Raw genomic sequence first — 7,234 nt, forward strand, 5'->3', positions numbered from 1 at the left:
CTAACATTTTTTATGACAGATTTCGCTCTCAAATTAAAGTAGATTTAAATGAATACCTTTTCCTGAGCATGAACCACATTCTTGGGTGTTACAAAGCTGGATTCAAATTCCTGCTCTTCACTTAGTGGAGTTGGGGAGGGTAGGGACACATCAGAGCCCCCGGTCTGAAGCCAGTCACAGTTTACTTAGGCTCCTGGGACCTATGACCTAACTCCGGACAGGTCACCCCATTTGTCAGAGCCTGTGTGATCTTCTTAGCTCTCTCTGTCCTCTTCCATCCTCTCTGAGCCTCACACTTTTGAAAGTCCCTTCTTCCTTATTTTTTCCCCTCTTCCATGAGGCAACAGTCTGAGTCCACTCCACCTGCAAGTATAGTCATTCCTTATGATCTGCCTCTCCTCCCTGCCCTGTGCATGTCTCCATGCCTGAAAAGTTGCTCCTTCCCTCCTCAGACTGAGATCTATCTGTTCACCCATTCTTTCATTAAAACAGTATTTATTGGTTTTCATGTGTGTGTGTGTGTGTGCGTGTGTGCACATTATACACACAGACACACATCAGATGCCTAACTGAAGTGATCATGGCTCATGGGATAAACCTACCCCACAATATCCACCAAACATGACTGGAGTATCTGTTTATGCATTTGCTTCAGACTTGGTCCCTGGGTGTGGTTTCTGTGCCTTGCTCATCTCCTCACAGCCGGTGCTTAACATGGTGCCTGGAGCATGACAGGTGCTCAGGGAATGTCTGCAAGTCTGTTGAATGACTAAGTGACATCACCAAGTACATCTCAGTGTTTATGATGTTTTAGGTGTATGGGAATTCTGCCTCTGTGGGACCCATGAGTCATTCAATGGCTGTAATTTCTTTTTTTTTTTAAGATTTTATTTATTTATTTGAGAGAGAGAGAGCATGAGCAGGGGGGAGGGGCAGAGGGAGAGGGAGGAGCAGACTGCCTGCTGAGCAGGGAGCCTAACACGGGTCTCAATCCCAGGACTCCGGGACCCAATCTGAGCTGAAGGCAGACGCTTAACCACCAGAGTCACCCAAGCGCCCCAGTGTCTTTCTTTACCCGGTTACCCAATGTAATTTCTTATTTATTAATCTTTAAATATAGAAGAGATGAAAATATGTTATCTTCTTTAAAAGGAAAAACTTAAATCAGGAAGAACATGCTTACAATGACACAACTAAGTTCACAACCTGGAACTTAAGGTTAAGGGTCCTCAATCTTAATACTTGATGTTTTGGGTCAGATTATTCTCTGTTGTTAGGGTTCTCCTGTGAATTGTAGGATGGTTAGCACAATCCTTGGCCTGCACCCACTAGATGTCAATAACACCTCCCCCCATCAGCTGTGAAAGCAAAAACTGTCTTCAGACATTGACAAAAGTTCCCTGGGGAGCAAGTTGTCCTTGATTGAGAACCAGTTGTAGAATTGTATAGCAGAGCCTTCTCGGATGTTGTTTTCCTCTACCTATATAAAGTTGTTTTGGTTTTTTTTTCTTTTTCATTTAAAAAGTTTTAGTTTTAAATATCTTTGCAAACTTCCTGTTCAATCAACTGAAATAATAAGAATATAATAATCTAAATTGGCTACTTTCTATGGTCTAGTAGCATAACCCACACTTCCTCATGGTCAACCATGGTTACATTATCTAGGCGCAAGACCACTTAGCATTCATTTTCAGATGAGAAGAATAACTACCACTGTCATACAGTCCCCCCCCCACACACCACATACACACACACACATGCACACACGCATACACACATGCACACACACACATGCAATTTCCTATCCAAAAGGTGAATAATTAGATTGTCCTCTTTCCCACTGTAGCAAAACATCTGGGGCTTCTTCTCTATCTGGCCCTCCTGTCCTTCCAGGCACAGGGAAATTCCACTTTCCAAGCACTTCCATTTGGTTGGACTCACGTGGCTAGTTCTGCTCAATGGGTTACCAGCAGAGTACTAGGTCTCTCTGTTGGCCTTGTTGGGGTAGCTGAGAAAAAAGCCTTGAGTTGACATGGTCAAGTCCCAGGGTGGAGGCAGTCTGGACTGCCAGGTTGCTACGTGGAGGACAGTTGCTTTGAGGAGCTTCCCAAAGTCATGGAGCATTTGGCTTGAGTAAGAAATAAATCTCTGTGGTGTGAAGCCACTGAGCTTGGGGGCATGTTACTTACAGCACCCTAACCATGCTTGTGCTGATCATGCACTAGATACTAACTGGTGCATCCACTAAGGAATAGGGTCCAGATTTGCATCTGAGTCCTCTGGGACCTTTTCTGGACACTTCTGGCAAAAGAGCAAATCACAGACTATATATAGCATCAGTCTGCCCACCTGAGAAAGAAGAGGACAAATCAATTATATTTCTCATTTGATTTTGTTTAAATCATATGAACAATCAGTCACAGACACAAAAAATGCCACTACAAATAGCTTTACTAATAAAAGCGTATCACACTGGACATGAAAAATGTGTTTTTGTTTCTTTAAGAGTTGGAGGCAAACCTGATGAATTCAGGGGGCTTTTTGGAGTGGTTTTCTCATCCCTAAATGTGTCTTATCTATACTTTGAGTCTTTAGCAATTCACATTCCATATAAGCCACTCAAAAATAGCTTCCAATACTGATGAAAGGCATGACCTTGGGCTGACAATTTATTTAGGTACCAGCGAGGCCTGGCCATTCTGTGTCTTTTAGGCCACTCTGCATTGATTCCGGTCAATAGCCTGTTTTAAGAAAAGCATGGGCCAGATTTAAAAAAAAAAAGAAAATCTGCCTTCCCTTGAGTAAACATGGTAACCTGACAGCTCCACTGGGTAAATAATGCACTTTTAAAAAGCCTTTCCAAATAGGTCCTTATCCAGCAAGCTGCTTTTATAAGCTACCACTGTTCTTAATATCCTCTTATTCAAAACTCCTTAAAAAATGTCATGCCTTGAAAATGATAGACATTCTACTGGATTTGAGTTTGCTGAACTTTTTTTTTCTTTATAAAGAAATGTATTTTTTCCTTTTGGTTAGGGAAAAAGTCTTTCTTGAAATATGATCCTCTCAGATAAATAATGGCAATAAAAGTAAATGGAAAGTGGGAAAGAACATGGTTTCTTAGTGCAGTGTGCAGCAGTTTCTAATTGGAAAATGCTAAAAGGGAGTTTTCCTTGGAGGCCTCCCATCTGACTTCAGACCAAACAAAACAGTGATTTGCTTATGAGCACTGAGGTCTCTGTTTTCCTTGTTAAAGGAGAAGCTAAGAATGGAAGAAAAGTCCTAAGTCATAAAAGAGTATTATAGTAATGATTTGAATGGATATTTCACACAGTGTGACAAATACAGAAATTATAGAACATGATGAGCAGAAAAGACCTTTGAGGTCATCTGGTCAACCCCAGGAGGGAGCCAACATTATCGTTCTGAAGAGTGTTGACAAAGAGCCCAGCACACTTTTTATTCTTGCTAGCATAGTGCGTCTGCTTGTGTTGAAGTATTGCACTTTTCCACCTAAAAGGAAATTTACCTAGCTTAGCTGAGTTCTGGAATTCTGTGGGACATTTATTCACCTGTCCTAGAACGGGGATTTGGTGTGCTAATGACTTTGAAAGTCACAGCTTTTGTAGTTCAGGACCTCCTGGGTCCGGAGTTCCTGTTACCAAATCGGTTTTCAAAAATGGATATTGTCAGTCTTTTTGAAGGTCTCTTTACTTCTTTAATTAAACATAGTAAGTCTATAATACTAGCATAATTAGTATTAAAATATTGTAGAGCAGATAAAACAGTGTGTGGTGCCTGTGATTTGACAACATAATCATTGTTTCTGCCTCCATCCTCTCTCCTCTTCTCATTCCCACTTGCATTTCCTTTCTACTTGTGCCTTTTAAATTTAGATTTTTATTCATATATAATATACCTTCAGATAAGTGCATACAGAATAAATATAGCTTGATGAATTTTCCAATCAGAACCTCCTTGTGTATCCAGCACTGAGCTCAAGAGGAGAGTGCACTGATACCCCAGAAGCCCATGTGGGCAGCTGCCGTCCTCCATTCTAACATCATAGATGGATTCTGCCTGTTTTTTTAATTTGATAGAAATGGAATCTTCTGGTATATAGCTTTTGTTTCTGGCTTCTTTCACTCAAGCTCCTGTCAGTGAGATTTATCTGTTGCAGCATATTTATTCTTTCCATTTTATTTTTTTATTTTTTTAGGTTTTTGAGATTTATTTACTTTAAAGAGAGAGAGTGAGAGCACGAGTATGGGAAGGGGCAGAGAGAGAGAGGGAGAAAGAATCTCAAGCAGATTTCCCACTGAGGGGGGAGCCCAATGTGGGGATCAATCTCGTGACCCTGAGATCATGACCTGAGCTGAAATCAAGAGTCAGCTGTTTAACCCACTGAGTCACCCAGGTGCCCCTGATCTTCCCATTTTAAAAATCTATCCCCAGTGCCCAGCCTAGGGTACATTTACTTCTATCTTTTTAGCTGGCATTCCTTCTCTTCTCTTCGAATGTGTGTGTTACAGTTCATTGCCATCTTCTGACTTCTTCCCTTTGTCAGGTCAGACATGCTGCTCTGACTAGGCAGCAAAGGCACTGCATGCTACCCCTGGGATGTGCAGGCTGATGCCTGTCCTCCTGGACCCACCCAGTGGATACAGCTGGTGTTGACCACACATGCAGGTGAAGTTTGATACAATCAAAGGTCCAATCTAAAGTGCTTTCACTAAAAAGAACAGTGAGCACCTATGATCATAAATTTTATCTGTCAACTGGGCTAAGCCACAGTACCCAGATATTTGGTCAAACATTATTCATACAATCAGTTGAAGGCCTTAACAGAAAAAATACTGGCCTCCCTGAGCAAGAAGGAATCTTGCCAACAACAGATGGCCTCTGGACTTGAACCCCAACTCTTCCCTGGGTCCCCAGCCTGCCAGCCAACCCTATAGATTTTGGACTTGCTAGCTCCCATAACCATGTGAGTCAATTCCTTAAAATTAATCTCTTTCTTTCTCTATGTATCTAGATGATAGATATTGATAGACATAGATATAATGTAGATATATAGACACAAGTCCTACTGGTTCTGTTTCTCCAGAGAACCCTAACATGGCACCTCTCTGCATGGAAGACCTTGCTAAGCAACCAAGATAAGACATTCTTTATAGCTGAGCCCTCTGAATCTTCCTCAACTTAGTCCTCCAGATAACCATGGCCAGCTAATGATAATTAGGATGTAAGTTGTAGATTATGAGTCTTGCCTTCTTGCACTTAAAGCAGTGGTTCTCAATTGGGGTGATTACGGCTACCCGACCCCCACCCAGGAGACATTTAGAGATGTTGAGAGGCATTTTATTGTCACAAATGTGGAGGCAGAAACGCTATTGCATCTAATGGTAGAAACCAGTGATGCTGTTAGACATTCTACAGTGCACAGGACAGTCCCCTCTCAACAAAGAATCTTCCAGTCCCAAATGCCAGTTACACCAAGACTGAGGAAGTTTTCAATTAGCAATAGTCACCCCTCGGATAAACCTCACTGGCTACGATACCGCCCCTGCGCAAAGCTGAGAAACACTGCACTAGAGAGACATAATCTAGGTCTTGAAAGTTTTGAGGTCACCCAGATTCAGCTATTAGAAGGTAAACATTTTAGATAGGAAATGCCTTAGTTCAGCAATTTTATATGGGTTGGAGAGAGTTAATTCTTTTTTTTTAAGACTTTATTTATTTATTTATTTGAGAGAGAGAGCAGGGGGAGTGGCAGAGGGAGAGAGAATCTTAAGCAGATGCTGCACTGAGTGCAGAGCCCCACTCAGGGCTCGAACTCATGCCCCTGAGATCATGATCTGTGCTGAAATTGGAGTTTGACCCAGGCATCCCAAGAGTTAATTCTTAATAAACAATCTGGAAAGTTGTTTTAAAATTCTGAAGTAATGTGGATGTAGCTACCCTTTTATTTATTGTTTTGAGAGAAATTATTTTTCACCTTGTCTCCTCTTAATTCCCTTAAAACCTGAGTCTCCTTTTCCTCCCAGAGATTCAAAAATGGACACCTTCTTTCTCACATAATCCAACCCACAAAAGATTTGCCTGAATCAGCAATCTCTTGGCCAGTGAGAACATGCTACAGATCCTGGGAAGGAGATTGAAGGAAATTAATAAATGGCAGCTTCCTGCACTTTGCTTTCAACAATAACAAAACATATCAAAAGAGCAGAATGCAGTAGTCAATAGATTTTCTCATTCCTGGCAACCACAAGGCTTTCTTACAGAGAAGTTCCTCCTAGCTCAGTGCTCACCATTGGTTTGGTCAGAAGCCCAGGAGGTCTCTCTAAAGATGTTAAGCACTTAACACTTGGTGTAGGAGGCCCTGATTATATGCTTTCTGGAAGAGGGCTCTGTATCTCTCAAAGGTGTAGGAATTTGCATGAGAATTTCTGTCTGCTATATTCTTAAGGCATAGCACCTACTAATACAGTACTAACAGGGTAATAATTTACTGGATTATTTTGAAATAATTTTTTCTAAATACTGTGCAAGTTGTAGTAATTTAAAATATTCATAACATAGGACATGCAATATGTGTGGAAAAGAGGTATAAGCTAGAAGAAGATGTAAAATGGTGTTCTATTAACATTGAATTTCACTGTATTTTAGAGTGTGATACTAATCCCCAACAACCAGGGTAGAAAGGAATTAGTGATTCTTTTTATAGTGAACAAACTTCATAAAAAAACAAAAACAAAAACAAAAACTCTGGGGCGCCTGGGTTGCTCAGCCGTTAAGTGTCTTCCTTCGGCTCAGGTCACGATCCCTGGGTCCTGAGATTGAGCCCTACATCGGGCTCCCTCCTCTGCGGAAGCCTGCTTTTCCCTCTCCCACTCCCCCTGCTTGTGTTTCCTCTCTCACTGCGTCTCTCTCTGTCAAATAAATAAAATCTTTAAAAAAAAAAAAAAACCCTATGTGAATATTCTCTGGAGACCCCAAAGACAGAGAGAAATCAAATAAAAATAAATCAGCCTGGAAATCCATTAAGGTTTGTGCAAAATATCAGGAAATCAGCACTTGGGAAACAAACACATTCAATTATTATTACTACTTTGTAGCAAGATAGTTATTTAATTGTGTCACCAATGAGAAGAAAGTGGTATATTTTTCAGTTTGGTATTTTCAGAACTGTTGGTGATTAGCTAAATAAATAAATATTAAGAAAATTATTTTT

General features: G+C 40.9%; 1 pseudogene; it reads right to left on the reverse strand.

The window, feature by feature from the left end:
- Positions 1-5,498: 5,498 nt before the first annotated feature.
- On the reverse strand, positions 5,499-5,578 carry LOC115938956 (U4 spliceosomal RNA; annotated as a pseudogene).
- Positions 5,579-7,234: the final 1,656 nt, after the last annotated feature.

This window comes from Leptonychotes weddellii, chromosome 1, assembly GCF_054177405.1.
Source record: "Leptonychotes weddellii isolate Sample4059 chromosome 1, ASM5417740v2, whole genome shotgun sequence".
In the NCBI taxonomy this organism is placed as follows: domain Eukaryota; kingdom Metazoa; phylum Chordata; class Mammalia; order Carnivora; family Phocidae; genus Leptonychotes; species Leptonychotes weddellii.